An 18,180-nucleotide genomic window follows, 5' to 3' on the forward strand; every position below is an offset into this window, starting at 1 on the left:
AAATAAAAATTCACACCCAATCGCGCCTAAAGAAGTAAATCTTCAAAATAAACTTTCTTCAAATAATAGTTATTTATGTACCAAGTCAGTAAAGTTAATTTTTATCGAACAAGTCTGATATTATGAGCAGAGCGTGCATAGCGAGCGAGGAGAATAACAGACGAGTTCGATAAAGAGTCTTTACTGACGTAGTGCATACAAAATTTTATCGCCAATCATACAAAACATTAACACTTACTTAATTACATCCTTCTAATGAAAAAACTTTCGAAGTTGCTTTTTCCTTGTTTAATCGTAGAAAATCTAAATAAATAGTCATATTTTGTTTAATCTTTTTATTGTACAATGTACAATCCGACTTGGCAGGGTGACGTCATTGGGGTAACTTGTCGGGTGACGTCATTGGGCAACAGTCCGATTAATTATTTTAACTATTTTTAATCATTTTTTAAGTCCTTATAATAGTTTAAGTATGTCAGTATCCATTAATATTAAACAAACAATTTTTCCTTACGGGGTACTCGAACCAAGTACTAACACGTCCGTAACTAGATACACATACCACTACCCTACGCAACCACTTGCTAGACACGGCCGATATTAAGTATAAAAAAATAAATAGGTGAGTAAAAATTGTAAAGAAAATTACTACTTACATACTTATAAATTAATATATTTCTAAATTTTAGCAGAAACATTTGTAGATAGGTACAATTATACAAGACATTCGTAAACTTGCTTATATCTATGTCTTTATTTGTGGTCATAGTTGCCTTCAATATTGAATAATAGGACCACATAGTCGATGGAGAATATTCTTTAGACAATTCAGAGAAATAGGCTAGTAAAACACTTTCACTATAATTTGTAATACTATTTTTTTCACGCCATGCTTCAAATATGTCATATTGTCTATTGTATTTTTCGATGGATTTTGCTGGGAGAAGCTCTGAAACTGCCTCTAACGATTTCTTGCGTATTTTAGGTGGCGTACATGTAATTTCTTCAATTTCCAAAGCAGCACTACTGTACTATAATTTGATATTCGTTTTAACACTTTTATTACACTAAATACAATGTTCAATTTAAATTTTTTAAATATGACAGTGATGACAGATGACTTCTGCATGCTGCTTTCGATTTTTAATCGATAGATAAATAATAATATTGAATAATTACAAAATCGATAAAGTTTTGATTAATTTTATATGAATATAATTGCAAAATACTATAGAATTTCAGTTTTTGGCATAAATTTAATTAATAATAACGTAAATTATGTACAATAGTTTTAATAATTAAAGTAAATAAATTTTAAGTTCACTCAAATAAATAATCGATTACTGCTATCGACCATTTACATTGAATCTCGGTTAATTTGATTAATCGCGGCAGGTAAAGTAAAATTCTTCTTTCAGTACAATAAAGTGTTACTTTACTGCCGCAAATGAGGGCAAATGAGTACAATAATGAATGACTTTAGTGACGGTTGGCGATAAACTTTTTTATCCCATGCCTAGACTTTGTGTCATATTGGACCTAGAAAAATTTTTTATCCCTAACAAGAAATCGAACATACTATAACTAACTAACTGATTAGTGAACATAGAGAAAGTGTCACTGTCATTTTGACAAACCTGCGTCAGATTTCTGTTCTGTTATCTGCATAGGAATTACGAACACTCTACGGCGCTACTAGGTCAGGATCCCGCGTATAAAAAAAATGATTAATAGCAAGCTGAAAATTTGTTATTAGCTTAAGGGTGTCTAGTCGGACAAACTTTGATATATGGGAACACTGGAACAGATGAAGCTTTAATTGTGGAACAGGTTAAAAATTTGGAACGTCAGACCACGAAAACGTCCCATGGATTTTGTCGGACAGAACTTCCAATTGATTTGTTACCCCTTCATTAAACTCTCATGCAAAAATCAGACTGCTATTTTTCACCTGTCATAATTCCTGTCATTTGACATGTTCTACATGTTTCACTCATTAAAATTCCCAGTTGGTGATAATTAGCAGTCTGATTTTTGCAGGACAGTTTAATGAAAGGGTAACAAATTGGAAGTTCTGTCCGACAAAATGGGACGTCTTCGTAGTCTGACGGTCCACATTTTTAACCTCTTCCACAATTAAAACTTCGCTTGTTCCAGTGTTTCCATACATCAAAGTTTGTCCGACTAGACACCCTTAATCTATTAAAAAATTTTCAGCTTGCTATTAATCAACTTTTTTTCATACGCGGGATCCAGACCTATACGGTAAAACATGGCTGATACGATTCGTATCGAGTGTTCATAATCCCTATGCAGATAACAGAAATCTGAATTCTCACGCAGGTTTGTCAAAATGACAGTGACACTTTCTCTATGTTGACTAATCAGTTATTTAGTTATGATATGTTCGATTTCTTGTTAGAGATAAAAAATTTTACTAGGTCCAATATGACACAAAATCTAGGCATGGGATAAAAAAGTTTATTTGAAGAAAGTTTATTTTTTTGTTCTTCTTAATGACGGTACAGGCTCATTTTTGCAATATTTTATTAGTTATAGAGTAATTTCCACATACTAACATATTTTTCAAATTGGGCTCTGTACCGCCATTCTTTATTATACAGGGTATCCCGAAAAGATTTGTCATAAATTATACCACACATTCTGGGGTCAAAAATAGTTCGAGTGAACTTAACTTACCTTAGTACAAATGTGCTCATAAAAAAAGTTACAGCCCTTTGAAGTTAAAAAATGAAAATCGATTTTTTTCAATATATCGAAAACTATTAGAGATTTTTTGTTGAAAATGGGCATGTATCATTGTTACGGCAGGAACATCTTAAAACAAAATTATAGTGAAATTTGTCTACCCCATAAAAATTTTATGGGAGTTTTGTTCCCTTAAACCCCCCCAAACTTTTGTGTACGTTCCAATTTAATTATTATTGTGGCACCATTAGTTAAACACACTATTTTTAAAACATTTTTGCCTCTTAGGACTTTTTCGAGAAGCCAGTGTTTATCGAGATATTTTGAATATTTTTCGAGTCCACCACATATTTGTATATGGTTAAGTACGATTATAGGGACCTGTTAATAATCTGAAAATGTATTTATAATTTACATTTTTAGGTATATTTTAAAAAAGAAGCCACATCTCGATAAAAGGTGACTTATCAAAAAAAGACTAAGAGACAAAAAAGTTTTAAAAACACTGTGTTTAACTAATGGTACCACAATAATATTTTAATTAGAACGTACACAAACATTTGGGGGGTTTAAAGTAACAGAACTCACATACAAATTTTATGTAAATATATTAAAAAAGAAGCTCCATCTCGATAAAAACTCGCTTATCGAAAAAATACTAGGAGGCAAAAAAGTTTTAAAAACGTTGTGTTTAACTAATGGTACCACAATAATGAATTCATTGGAACGTACACAAAAGTTTGGGGGGGTTTAAGGGATCAAAACCCCCATAAAATTTTTATGGGGTAGACAAATCTCACTATAATTTTGTTTTAAGATGATCCTACCATAAGAATGATACATGTCCATTTTCAATAAAAAATCTTTAATAGTTTTCGATCTATTGAAAAAAATCGATTTTTATTTTGTAACTTCAAAGGGCTATAACTTTTTTTATGGGCACATTTGTACTAAGGTAAGCTATGTTCAATCGAACTATTTTTGACTCCAGAATGTGTGGTATAATTTATGACCAATCTTTTCGGGACACCCTGTATTACGAATATGTGTGCCAAATATCTCGACAAAATATTCAAAATTACAGCCGTAATCTTGGACCGCGTTTGTTGCTACCTGTTGATCGCTACTGTTGCCTCTTATTAGGTTATGTCAAAAACAGGTACCGTCTCTAGGATAGGTAAAAAACTGAAAAATATTTGGGGTTTAATAAGCAAAAATTTTTTTGACGCCATCCGTTTTCAAGAAAAAGGGCGTTGAAAAAAATTTTACACATGTTTTACGATTTTCCGAAACTGCTGGCCACATTGTACCAAAATTTTATACGAATATGTTTTGGGTACATCCCATGAATTTGTTTTTATATCTGACTCTCATAGAGGGCACTTATATGGGGTTAGTACCAAGTATTATTCAAGATAACCTTTTTATGGATATTATATCCAAAGTTTTTTAAGAGCAGAATTATTAGTTAAAATTCCAAATCAAGTAATCTTCATAGAATTTTACGCCAAAAAGGTACTCGTGGTAAAACTCGATACTGTGTACCGTTTTCGGAATAGGTTGATTTGAAAATTGTGAAGTAATAGCCGATGCTGACATAAAGTCGAAGTAATGGATTATAAAAAGTCACAAGAAAAAAATTAATTTTTTTTAATGATGTAATATTTACAATCTGTCCATAACTAAGAACAATAGGTAAATTATTTGACAAAAATTGAAAATTTGACCTGTAGAGGGAGATCCAGTGATCAACCTCTTTACATAAATTAAATTAAAACAAGTTAAAAATAAGTTTAGTTATCACAGATTATTCGAATCTTCTTGCTAGGTCCACTACTTTGAATCTCATCAGGCGTCGTACATCATTGTGGTCATCAGTGAGGTTGCTGGCTAAATCGTTTGGATGAGATTCTAGTCTCTTGGAATATTTTTTGTAATATTCTGTTATTACTGTTTTTATGGATGGCACATTAAAGTCTTGCTCTACCACTAAGTTTGGCACGTACCAAGGGGCATTCAGCATTGTTCTGAGGAATTTGTTCTGGAATCTCTGCAGTATTTCTAGGTTAGTTTAACGGGCTGCCCCCCAAAGTTGGATACCATAGGTCCACACTGGTTTTAATATAGTTTTATATATCAGCAGTTTGTTTTCAAGAGATAGTTGAGATTTACGACCGATGATCCAGTACATTTCTCGGAATTTTATTCCTAGTTGTTTTCTTTTTATAAAAATGTGCTTTTGCCAAGTTAATCTCATATCAAGATCGATTCCTAGGTACTTGACAGTATCGTTTGTGCTCTACGGATTTCTGCGGATTTTTGAAGTGCCCTCTATGGAAATATTAAGTTGCGAAGTTAACAACACTAAGTACACTGCCTGTTTCGGTTTCGTGCAAAGCTTCAATAATATTCTTTCAGAATAGATATTAAAGATTAGATAAGACAAAATACAGCTTTTCATTGGCTTGCAAATTTATGTGTATAATAATACTAAAAAATCTGCAGAATTTTGCTCTTTTTCTTGAATTTTAGTCTACAATTGTAATATTGTTTGTGTTATTGATAGACCAGGGCGGCTCTGTAAAAATATTAGTACATTTGGGCGTTGAGAGGTGACTCAAATTTTTTTGCAGAAATTGCTTGAAAATAAATCAAATAATAATATTTGAGTTATCCTCCCTCTCAAAAAGGTCCGGAACATTGTTTAAATAAACAAAATGTCAAAAAATTAAGGAAAAATTAGATTTTTTTCTTGGTTTTTTGATTATAACTTTAAAAGTATTCATTTCCGAGAAAAGTTGTACTGACATAAAAGTTGCGTAATTAAATTTCCTATAATATAGAATTAGTTAAAAATTTAAGAAATACTCACAATTGTTGCAAAATAGCAATAATTTTGAAAAAAACATACAAAAACAAGTATTTGCATTTTACGTTTTTTAACGTATAGCGGATAGATTGCTCTGATTGGGCATTTCAATGACCTTTTATAATGATTGATACATTTTAATTTTTATGACATTTTGATATAAATAAATAAATTTGTTTATTGCAAAATAAAAACACATACTCTATCCTTTGAAATAACACTTTTATTAGCAAAAACTTTCTTTGGTCATATATTTTAACTTAAATAATAAAAGTTTATTATTTTTAAACATATTCAATTTCAATTCAAACAATATTTCACAAACAATAATAAAATTAGTTTGATTTTTGTGGAATTAAAATATTAAAATACAACAAAATATAGAGTAAGAAAGTAATATATTAGATAAAGATTAGAAGAAATTTTGGTGGAAATCAACCTGTGTGAATCGAACACAGCTGTCCTGCGCGTAGCACCAAAAATTATTGTTTATTTCAAAAATTTTCTGACGCCGTGGTAATTAATCGATTTTAATTTTGAAAATTGCAAATGAAAGGTAGAGTACATTTCTATAAGCAAAAAAAATTCAACTTGCTATCTGCTTTACTTTCAGTCCTGTAAGATTTTGAAAAAATGAATTTTTTTTGCGAAAGCTGTATTGCAAAATTTATTTTGCAAAATCTATTGAACCGATCTTAATAAAATTTACAGTATTGTTTTACTGTATCATAAAGTTTTTCTAGGTGAACTATGAAGGTCCTAAGTGTAGCATAAATGGTTGAAAAACGTAAAATGCGAATACTTGTTTTTGTATGGTTTTTTCGCAATTATTGCTATTTTGCAACTAGGGTTACTATTTTTTAAATTTTTAACCAATTCTATATTGTAGTAAATTGAATTACGCAACTTTAATGTATGTACAACTTTTCTCGGAAATGAATACTTTTAAAGTTATAATCAAAAAACAAAGAAAAAAATCGAATTTTTCCTTCAATTTTTGACATTTTGATTATTTAAACAATGTTCCGGGCCTTTTTGAGAGGGAGGATAACTCAAATATTATTATTTGATTTATTTTCAAGCAATTTCTGCAAAAAAATTTGAGTCACCTCTCAACGTCCATCTCAAAACAGATCCGCCCTGGACTATGATTCTTTTGTAGTATTGCAAACATATAATTTTTAAACAAAAAACCCATCATTTTAAGTTTAATTGCATTCCAATGCGCCATACGCGAAATAATCAAGCTACACGTCAAAAAAAGTATATGCGAAACAATAAAATTGTGTGTTTTGTCGATTTAGATTAAACCTGTTCCAGTTTTATTCGTTTATAAAATTTGAATAGATTGAAATGATAAACGACAAAATGCGACGTTTTGCGTTGTCCTGGAATGAAGCTAAGCGGAGGGACCTGCAGGTGCGGCATATCCGCTAGTTCGAAAAACATAAACTTCAATTGATTTTAAAATTATATACTTCTAGTATATTATGCATACATATTGTTATGCTCTGTATTTTCTCTCTGTTATGAGATTGATCAGCATGTTCTTATTGTGATTAATTAATTAATTATTTTAATTACTGCTTATGGAAAACGAAACCAAAATTAAATTAAACTTTCTAATAAATTTTGTTCTCAGGGCTATTTTATTTAAATGCATTACCTTTGGTTTGTGGCTTCTAGTATCTCTAGCAAGATCTGCATTTCAAAAAATGGCAAAGTTGTTCAAATGTCATGATTTGTCGATACCCATAAAAGTCAGATTACTACGATGTTATATCTTCCCTATACTGTTGTACGGAGTTGAGTCGTGGACTCTCACAGACGCCACCTCACCTGCAAGAAAATTGAGTCTTTTGAGATGTGGCTTTATCGTCGAATCCTGAAGATATCTTATACCGACCACATTACTAATGAGTAGACTTAGGCAAATATGCAAATAAAAAAGTATGAAATATGCGCATAAATATGCAGTATTTTATGCAAAAATATGCAGTATTTTATGCAAAATATGCATATTTATCTAGAAAATAAGCATGTAGTAAAAAATATTTACAATATTTTTTTATTTACAAAAATACTTACAATATTATAAATACATAACATATACAATTATTTTAACATATAAATATTATTTTGAATTGTGGTAACAATAGATTATCAAATGATGTTCAAAATTTTCTAATAAAAACTTATGGCTTCTATCTGAATACATATATTTGTAAATAGAAAAACTTCTTTCGACATCCACTGAAGTAACTGGGGCATGTTTCAAATTTACTATAATAGATGGTTCTAAATTAAGTGGTTCGGAAAATGTCCCAGCTAGTACTTGAACCACTTCAGAAAGAACCTGGTAACCACTATTTTTTTCCATGGTTACTTTAAATTTTTGAAAAATTTCCTTTCCAATAGTACCTTTAACGTTTTGACACAATGACTCAAATTCTTTTATTAAAACTGTACTCTCTAACAATGATAATTTGGAGGATTCTAATTGAGTTATAGTTTTCTGGATAAAACTATAATTTGATTTTATGAATGACAGTTGCTGTTGGAGGATGTTATTTTGTAAGGCTTGCTTAGCTTCCAATAAAGATTGGCAACTATCATCCGTTAAAAGGTTAATTATTTTTTTTAAATCAACAAAATGATCAGCATAGAAATTAGCTGCTTCCAACCATGTTCCCCAACGTGTTAAGATGGGTTGCGGTGGCAGTGGAACAGCAGGAAGCATATCTCTGTAACATTGTATTCTTACAGGTGATTTCAGGAACACCTTTTTGACGCTCGCTACTAAACTGTTAACTAGTGGAAATTTTTTTCTTATTTCCTCCGCAACTCTTTTTATTCCATGCGCTAAACAAGTGACGTGTATTAAGTTTGGATAAAATATTTTTAAATTTTGTCCTGTTTTCACCATATATGGTGCGGCATCAAATAAAATAAGCAATAATTTATCATTAGGCACAACAGCAGGAAGAAAAAAGTTTGCTAATGCTTCTTGTAGAAACCGTGATATTGTTAGAGCGTTGGTTTTTTCCACTTGCTTACAGGAAATTAAATACGATTTTGGAAAGGTTTCCTCGCTAAGTACACCAATCAATAAGTGCACAATCTACCTTCCTGATGAGTCAGTGGTCTCGTCCACACATATGTAAAAGTAATTATTACCTATTTCGGCTTTTATGTTGTGGATAACTGAGGAGTATAACAAATTTACAATATTTCTCTTTAGAGTTCGTTCACTGGGAATGTTTTGTTTGCAATATTTTTTTAAAAAAGAACTAAAGTTTTCATTAGATAATTTTGAAAGCGGTATATTAGAAGATACTAATGCACGACACAAGTCTTCGTTAAAAGTTTCTTGTTCGGTTTGTTTTTTGGAACTTGACTGAAAGCACTTGGACACTGAAGGTTGATATTTTTCACCGGATGTGGTTTTTACTTTTTTTGCTAAATGTTTCGCGGTTCTGACATGCTGATCTATTTGAAATTTTTTTTCACATGAAATCTAAAAAAAAATATAAATATTCTATAGTTGTACCCATTTTTAAAATCTAAGATTGTAGAAATAAACTAAAAATGAACCGTTTTTGCATAACAATTAGAATATCTAAATTAAATCAAATAAAAATCGGTGTAGTAATCTTGAAAATGTCAAGAAATGACTGTGCAAGAAGGAAGAACCCCCAAATATTCACAAGAGGCTCTTGGTCTTTTCTGTTTACATTTAAAGAAAAAATACTGTGAAAATAAATTAAAAGCACTTAACTAATTAAGTCCAATATATGATATGTTTTTGTCTTTAGCAAAATTAAAGCAAACTATGCTATTGTTAGAAAAAAAAATGTTAGCGACCTTTCAAGCGAACTTTCAGTAGACTATTTAATGATTTGAATTTTAAATAGGTATCCTATTTTTTATCGCAAGGAGTTTAAAAAATGCTTGAAAAAAGAAAAAATACATCGATTTATTGTGAACTAGCCTTGTGTCGGTACTTTTCTGAAACATAATCTCCAATTTTAAAATCTTTGTTTGTACCACCGTGTAAATTTTTAAAATAAAATAAAAAAAATAATACGTATGTACTTACGGTTTTGCCACAACATGAACAATAAACTTTATCCATATCCATAGATAGCTCTTTGTAAGGTTTTATCCAAGTTGAAACATTGCTTATTTTCGGCATTTTCAAAGCACAATAATTATTCACAATAAGAAATACTAATTATTCACAATAAGAAATACACGTTGTTTACGCCTCCAATTTTACAACAAAAGTGAAACAAAGTGAAACTGACCGTCAAAATAAAAATTTTTACCTAGTGTCATAAACACAAACCCTTAATTCCAGGACAAAACGTGACAAAACTATACGCCGCTGTCTTTTATTAGTTACTATCTATAACCAAGAATTTGAATACCAAGTGATTATAAAACAAAATTAAATATTGGCATTTTCATGCTATCTGTAAGTTTGAATATAAAAATATATAATTAACACCAAATTTTCAAATTATATGCACTTTATGCTCACTTTTATAAAAATATGCAAAATTTGACATTTTTGCATTTTTTATGCATTATATGCAAAATATGCAATTTGCATATTTGCCTAAGTCTACTAATGAGGGTGTTTTGCTGAGAATGCAAAAAGAAAAAGAGCTGTTAATCAAAATAAAAACAGCCAAAATCGAATACCTCGGTCACATCATGAGGAATAGTGAAAGATATGGACTGCTGCAACTGGTCTTACAGGGAAAAGTAGAGGGAAAGCGAGGACCAGGAAGGCGAAGGATTTCGTGGCTGAAAAATCTACGTGCGTGGTTCAACACGACCACTACAAATCTTTTCAAAGCAGCAGTGTGCAAAGTACAGATTGCCATGATGGTCGCCAACATCCGAAACGGATAGGCACTACAAGAAGAAGCAGTATCTCTAGTTGCTTACTTCATCCAGGACAAAACGGGGAAAATTAAACACACTCAATGTCATATAAATTCTATAAATATTATTTATTTATCCAATATACCATAAACATAAGATTTAAATGTATGTTAAAACTCAATTTTGTTGCAACTATTTCTTATCTGATAAACTAAGCTTTAATTCTGCTATATCCATTTTTTACAAAATTTTTCATTTAAATAATTCGTTAGACTGTTCTTACTATTATAAAAAAAAAAAACAAAATGTACTTTTCTCCTTTTCAATTGATTACTTATTTCTTCTTTGAATTTTGGAATGACTAAATTATGCTATAGAACTCTTCAATACAAAAATAAACAAATATGGTATGTGATATAAAACAACCCTCTCCGTTTCACAAATAATCTGACTAACCTTTTTTTTTTCTTCTTGACTTCTTCTCATGGATTGTGTAGTCCTCGATTCTCCCACACGTGCTCCTAGGATGTTGCGAAAGGTCCTTCTCGTCCAAACTGCTTCACAAACAAACAACAGGACTCACTCGAATTCTCGACTCAGTTTTCTTTCTGCTCGATATCTTGTGCAAATTGATACCAACCGGCTACTCGTTCTAGACAGAAACAGGAATCTCTTCGGACACAAGGAGATTTAACTTCTCAACTCGATTAACGGTTTCGTTTCAACACGATTCTGCTTGTACGGACGCCAACTTCACCACTTTACACCGACTTCTCACTTTTCAAAAACTGGACTACTCTCTCCAGCTATTCATTACACAGTGAAACTTTTTTCTTCCTTAAACTCAGACTCAACACTCTCTTCCCCTCCATAAGTCTCTCTCGTCCAATCACAAAACATCATTTCTACCCATTACATCCATACTTTCATTTCTTAAGAACAAATTATTTTTGTATACAACTTTTCCGTTTTATAAAACTCCAGAAGACACCAAAATTACTCTTGTTTTTCTTCATGCTAAACAAAAAACTTGATATTCTAAAACTCAACCATTGTATTTATCGTCTCTCCTTCTAAGAAGCATTTGTAAACGTCCTTTTGTTAACTTCTAAGTGAAATAAATGTACTTTTTAATCCTACCGCATAATTGTATAAGTCCGTTCAGAATACCATTAACAAAACCCCTAACGATTTTCACTTTCCGCGAAACACTGTTTACTAACTAAATTATACTATTTACAATTTTTGGTCATATACAGGGCGATGAAAATCTATGATTTAGTGGTCTCTGACATAAATTAATTTTCTAAATTTTTTCCATAAAGATTATACAATATATATGCTAATAGTATATTATGCAACGAGCATCTAATGAAGTATATAAAACCGGAAAAATCCCTCAGAAATGGTTGGTGTCCACCTTTGTAACAATACCAAAAACAATATATGCCAAAGATTGTTCGGACTATAGGACAATATCACTAATAAGCCATACCCTCAAAATATTTCTAAAGGTGATTCATGGAAGATTATATGTACAGAAAGCTAGAATATGATATGGATGATACTCAATTTGGGTTCCGCAAAGGACTTGTAACAAGAGAGGCATGGTTTGCGTTTAATATCATCTCTCAAAGATAATTAGATATGAACCTGGATATTTATTCCTGTATCATCGATTTCGAAAAAGCGTTCGACAGGGTCCCACATGAAAAACTAATAGAATTATTGAAAAACAGAGATATAGACAGACGAGATTTACGAATTATCATAAATCTGCATTGGAATCAAAAGGCCAATATAAAGATAGAAGAACAAGAATCCGAGAGTATTGATATAAAGAGAGGAGTAAGACAGGGTTGTGTTCTGTCGCCGCTACTCTTTAACCTGTACAGTGAAGTCAAATTTCAGGAAGCAATAGCGGAGCTAAGTGATGGAATCTCTATAAACTGAAGAATAGTAAATAACATAAGATTCGCTGATGACACCGTTATAATGGCAGACACCCTGGAATCGCTACAAGAATTACTAAATAGAATTAATACTAAATTTAATAAACTAAATTTATGATTGTCTCAAAAACAGAACATGGAAATGAAAGGTTAATGATAGAAAAAACCAAAATAGAAAAAATAAAGACATACAAATATCTGGAAACTTGGGTTGATGAGAAAAATGACCAAAGCAAAGAAATTAAAGTCCGAATTGAAACTGCAAGGCAAGCATTTATAAAAATGAAGACACTGCTTACAAACAAAGACCTTCAGTTGCCTCTCAGATTGAGCTTGAACATTGAAGAGACAACACATAAGAAGAATAGAAGCGTTCGAAATGTGGTGTTACAGAAGAATATTGAAAATTCAGTGGGTTGAAACGATCACCAATGTTGAAGTGCTACGACGTTTAAATAAGAAGTTAGAAATTATGAAGGGTATAAAAACTAGAAAACTGGAATATTTGGGTCACATTACCAGAGGACAAAAATATGAGTTGCTGAGAATTATTATGCAAGGAAGAATCCAAGGAAGAAGAAGCATAGGAAGAAGACGCATCTCCTGGCTGAGGAACCTTAGAGAATGGTTTAACTTTAGTTCATTACAACTGTTTAGAGCAGCAGCCAACAAAATGACCATGACAATTATGATATCCAACCACGCCGACAGGGGGAAATTTAAGAAGAAGAATTTAATGATGGTCATTATTAAGCGAGTATGAAGGATAAGAAACGAGCCGCCGCCTAGCGGCGAGTTTCTTATAGAGTACGAGCTTCATAATGATAAATAAATGCAAGTTGTATACACGATTTTTTCTATGATCATTTACAACAAAAAATATATTCAAATTTATTAATTTTGTAATGCAAACAAATTAAATAGTTTGTCAGTTTGACAGTTTGTTTACTATTGAGAACTGTCAAGGCGTATGTATTTGACTCGCCATTGATCACTGCGCGTGCGCCACCTTTATCGCAAATGCCATATCGCGATTTAATTGGTTAAAAATCTGTATCCTAATGAAAATCTGTATCATAATGAAGTTCATTATGATACAAGTAGTGAAAGCATAATTGATATATTATAGTATGAGAATAGAAAAAATAGTGTTAAGATTGATATCATATTGGTGTATTAAGGGGGGAAATAGGTTTAGAGGTTTCAAAATTTCGAATATTTGGAACTAGCATGAATCAATAGTATTACTATTCAAGAATGTGTTCTGAAAATTTCAAAGCAAAATTCGAAGTCCTTCCCAAGTTATGAGAATTATACGGAGCGTACTCGCGTAGAGCTCAATCTATGAGATTTTTTTCAAACGCGTTTTTCTCGAAACGACTTTTTTTCGGCTTTCGTGACATCTAGCTCAAAAAATAATAAACCAATTTTAGAAAAACAAAGTGATTATTGTTCGTTATTAAATTTTCTTCGATATGAACCTCCACTAGGAATAAAAGATGGGTTTTAAGTGTATTTTAATGGCAAATAACTGAAAAAAGAAACGTTAAAAATTGATGATTTTTTTTTCAAACTTGCGTAATTTTTCAAATTTTTTATTTTTTTTAGCCGATTTGAGGTTCATATCGAAGAGAAACTTGTAATAAACGTAAACATTTTTGGATTTTTTATTTTAGGCGTAAATTATGACCTCTACATGTCACGAAAGCGACATGTTGGTGCAGCGAACGTCCATGGGTGGCGGCCTAAAACTGCTCTATTTTTAAATATAATTACTTAAAAAAATTTGGACATATACTTTAGAATATGTAGAAAATGATCCCAAAGTTGCAAAAACAAACAAAAATTCTTCCTAAAACAAATTCTTAAAAACATGAAAAATCGGGCTCCTAAACCTATTTCCCCCCTTAAATCAGTAAATCAAAATTGATACCAAACTTAATGCTAATTTTTTTAGCTACACCTCTACTGTATATTATTGTAACCTCGTCTTGCTTTGAATAGTAAACAATTTTGTTCTTCTTCTTCTTTATGTGCCGTCTTCTACCGAAGGTTGGCGACCATCAAACGATAGGTTTCTCTGTTTTGTGCCGCATGTATTATGTTCGCAGCTTCTGGTATTTGAAACCATTCTCTCAAGTCTCTCAGCCAGGATTTCTTCTTTCTGCCCAAACCTGTTCTACCTTCAATCTTGCCTTCGACGATAAGCTGTAGCAGACTGTACTTATCATTACGGAATACATGGCCCAGGTATGACGCTTTCCTCCTTTTAACAGTTGTTAACAATTCCAACTCTTTACCCATTCGTCTCAATACCGCTGTGTTGGTCACTCTGTCTGTCCAAGGAATTCTCAGTATGCGTCGATACAGCCACATTTCTTAGGTAACAATTTTGTTACCTAACGTTAATTCGGCTATTCAATACATAATTCGGCCTATAAGTTTTGTTCACTTTATAACTCAGGATGGTCATAAAGGCTACCGTCGAAACATATAATCCTAGCGGAGGGTGACCTATGATAGCTTCTAACAAAGCCGTTTCTGCTCTATTCAAGGCTCCTGTTATATTTTAAAAGCGCTTGTTTTTAAAGGATGGTAAGAGAGGTTGCACAAAACCAGCACAGCTGTCTCCCTTAACCAAAGGGGTGAACCATAAGTAAATGTCGGTCGTATCACCGATGTGTATGACCAAAACATTACCTTTGGTTTCAATCCCCAGGTTTTACCTACTATACAACTCGTCTGCAGTTCCAGAAGGGTCGCTAACCCCTATTGTTTATATTGTTAATATGAGTGCTCCAAATGAGTTTGGAATCCAGGATTACCCCTAAATACTTGACCTCATTGGTTCTTTCCAGTACTTCTTCAAAAAATTTTCAGCAGCTCATGCAGTCCACTAAGTTGCTTCTTACTTGTGAAGGCTACGAATATAGTTTTAAAAGGGTTCACGGAGAGGTTCACAATGTTGTCGTTTTGTGGTCTCTCTGCGACATCGAGAACTCCTCACTCGGTCTTCCTGAGTCCATGCTTATTCTCACTGCTGTATACTGCGAAAGGATCTGTTGGTCTTTCTAGAAACTTTCCTTATCATTAGATCGGCTTCACGTAATCCAAAGATTAGACTTCTTTCAAAGTCACTTAGCTAGGACACCTAACGAATTGTGAGCTAGATATTTTGAGCCATAAAAAAGACTTCTCAATCAGCTACATGAAATTCTGTGGTCTTTTTGCGACATCGGGTACTCCTTACTCGGTCTTCCTGAATCCATGCCCATTCACACTACTGTATACTGCGGCAGGATCTGTTGTAGGCGAGCGGTAGGCAACCCCAAAATGACCAGTTACTGACCACGGAGAGGTGAATGGCTAATTTTAGACATACTGTATGTTCTTGACGGTGCTGAAAACGAAAATGAGATTTATTTTGAATTTCATGTGGGGAAACATTGTCAAAATCGCAATTTTACCCTAAAAATAAAAAAAAATAAAATCACGTTTTTTTGCGTTTATCTCGCTACAACTCTGTTCCATTTTAATTTTTTTTTTCTGAAATTTTTACAGTATATAACTCTGAAGACAACGGTACCTGTTTCGAGCTTTAATTCTGATTCTGATAAAGGTTATGAATTTTTCAAAGGAAAATGTGCGGATTTGTGCATTGCAAAGTTTAATCGCAAAAACTGAGTGACGAAATTTGAAATTTGGCTTTTTAATTCCGTTTTTATTAAAACAAGAGCACAAAGAAGTTTTCTGGAAAATTTTAGATCAAAATGTTTTGTAGAAAAAAAAAATAGTGCAACTTTTATTATCGACATTAGAAATCCCCAATGGCTGATTTTGGTCTTAGATTATGTTTTTGACCGTGCAGAAAACGAAAATGAAATTTATTTTACATTCTAGGTGGAGAAAAATGGTCAAAATCGCAATTTTACCCTAAAAATAAAAAAAAGTGAAATCGCGTTTCTTGCGTTTCACTCGCTACAACAACTGTGGTCTGTTTTATCATTTTTTTCTAAGGTTTGTACACAATATGTTGCTCACTTTTTTGAAGACAGTGGTATCTCTTTTAAGCTTTTAGTCTTATACTAGTAAAAGTAATGAATTTTTAAAGTACGGGGTGCAGATTAGTGACTTACAAAGTTTAATCGCAAAAGTTGAGTGACAAAATTTGAAATTTATCTTAATAATGACATTTGTGTTAAAACATCGAGTACAAAGAAGTTTTCTGGAAAGTTCGCGATCAAAATGTTTTACAGAAAACAAATGGTGCAACTTTTAATATCGACGTTATATATCTCCAAAATAACGCTTATTTTTCGAGATACTGACTATGGGCGGTGAATGGCTAATTTTGGTCTTATTTTATATTTTCAATGGTGCTGACAATGAAAAAGAGGTTTATTTTGAATTTTATATGAGGGAACATTGTCAAAATCGCAATTTTAACCTAAAAATGAAAAAAAATGAAGTCACGAATTTTTACATACGTTTAACTCGCTACATCTCTGTTCCATTTTAATATTTTTTCTGAAATTTCTACAGCATATATTTCTCACCGCTGTGAAGACTATGAAAGCAACTGTTGTCTTTCAGTCTTTTCTCCATAACAGTTATAAATTTTTAAAACTTAAAGGTGCAGATTCGTAAATTGCAAAGTTAAATCGCAAAAATTTTTTGACAAAATTTAAAATGTATCTATTTGATTCCGTTTATGTTAAACCATAGAGCTCAAAAAAGTTTTATGGGGAGTTTTAGATCTAGATATGTTATGGTGGCTCCTAACTTCTGAGCCACCTCAGATAATTAAGGGGTGGTTACCCCCGACCATAAGGGTTGATGAAGTAAATAATACTCACAGTGGATACATTTATTTGTACGTTGGAGTATTAACGGTAAGTAACTGGTGGTATAATATTTAATCGATGCGATGTTACCTGCTGGGATCTCAACTACCGATTGACTAATCTTTTCTCCGTGAAAGTATATCTTAAAGTGGATTGCCGTGTTTATTGTTTTTATATAAACAAAAGTGAGAGTGATACTAAAACTGCTGAATAGACTAGATTATAAATAACGTATACTAATTATTATTTCAAACTGACCTTGTATCAAAACCGCATGCATTGATGTGGTAATGTAGGTCAATCATATTTATTAAAAACAAACGTATTTGTTTTTACCAAGGGCATTTAACTATTAAAGAATTTGTCTTAACAAGATGATTACCAAGATGCAGTGTATCCCAATACATCTTCCTTTCCTTCCGAAAATTTTCTGACTACGGAAAAGGAAGAAAATTTTCTAATAATACCACCAATTGCTTACTGCGTTCTAATAAATACAATATGTACATTTTTTTCTATAAATAATAATTAAGTATAAAAAATTAAAAATGTTCGTTATCAACATTGTTCCCGTTCCACGTGTCACGCACTGTGTTCTCGGATTGTAAGCATATAATCTATTCTTATGTATTTCCCTGATTTTATTGTTTTCCAATCTGATCTCACAATTAACATTATTTACCTTCTGTTATTGTGAAGGGGCCAACATAAAGACTATCAAACTTACCATTCTCTTCCCTTTTTACCAGGACTAGGTCTCCTATTTTAAAGTGTTGTGATGTTGTTTTGGGCTTATTTTCTTCATGCCGCTCTTTTGTGTCTTCCTTGCTTTCATTGCTTCTAGTGAATTGACCTATCGTATCTATGTACTCTGTGTCCTCTGGTTTCGAAGAAGTGTCGGATATCACGTCTT

The sequence above is a fragment of the Diabrotica virgifera genome, chromosome 9 (genome assembly GCF_917563875.1).
Source record: "Diabrotica virgifera virgifera chromosome 9, PGI_DIABVI_V3a".
Lineage (NCBI taxonomy): Eukaryota > Metazoa > Arthropoda > Insecta > Coleoptera > Chrysomelidae > Diabrotica > Diabrotica virgifera.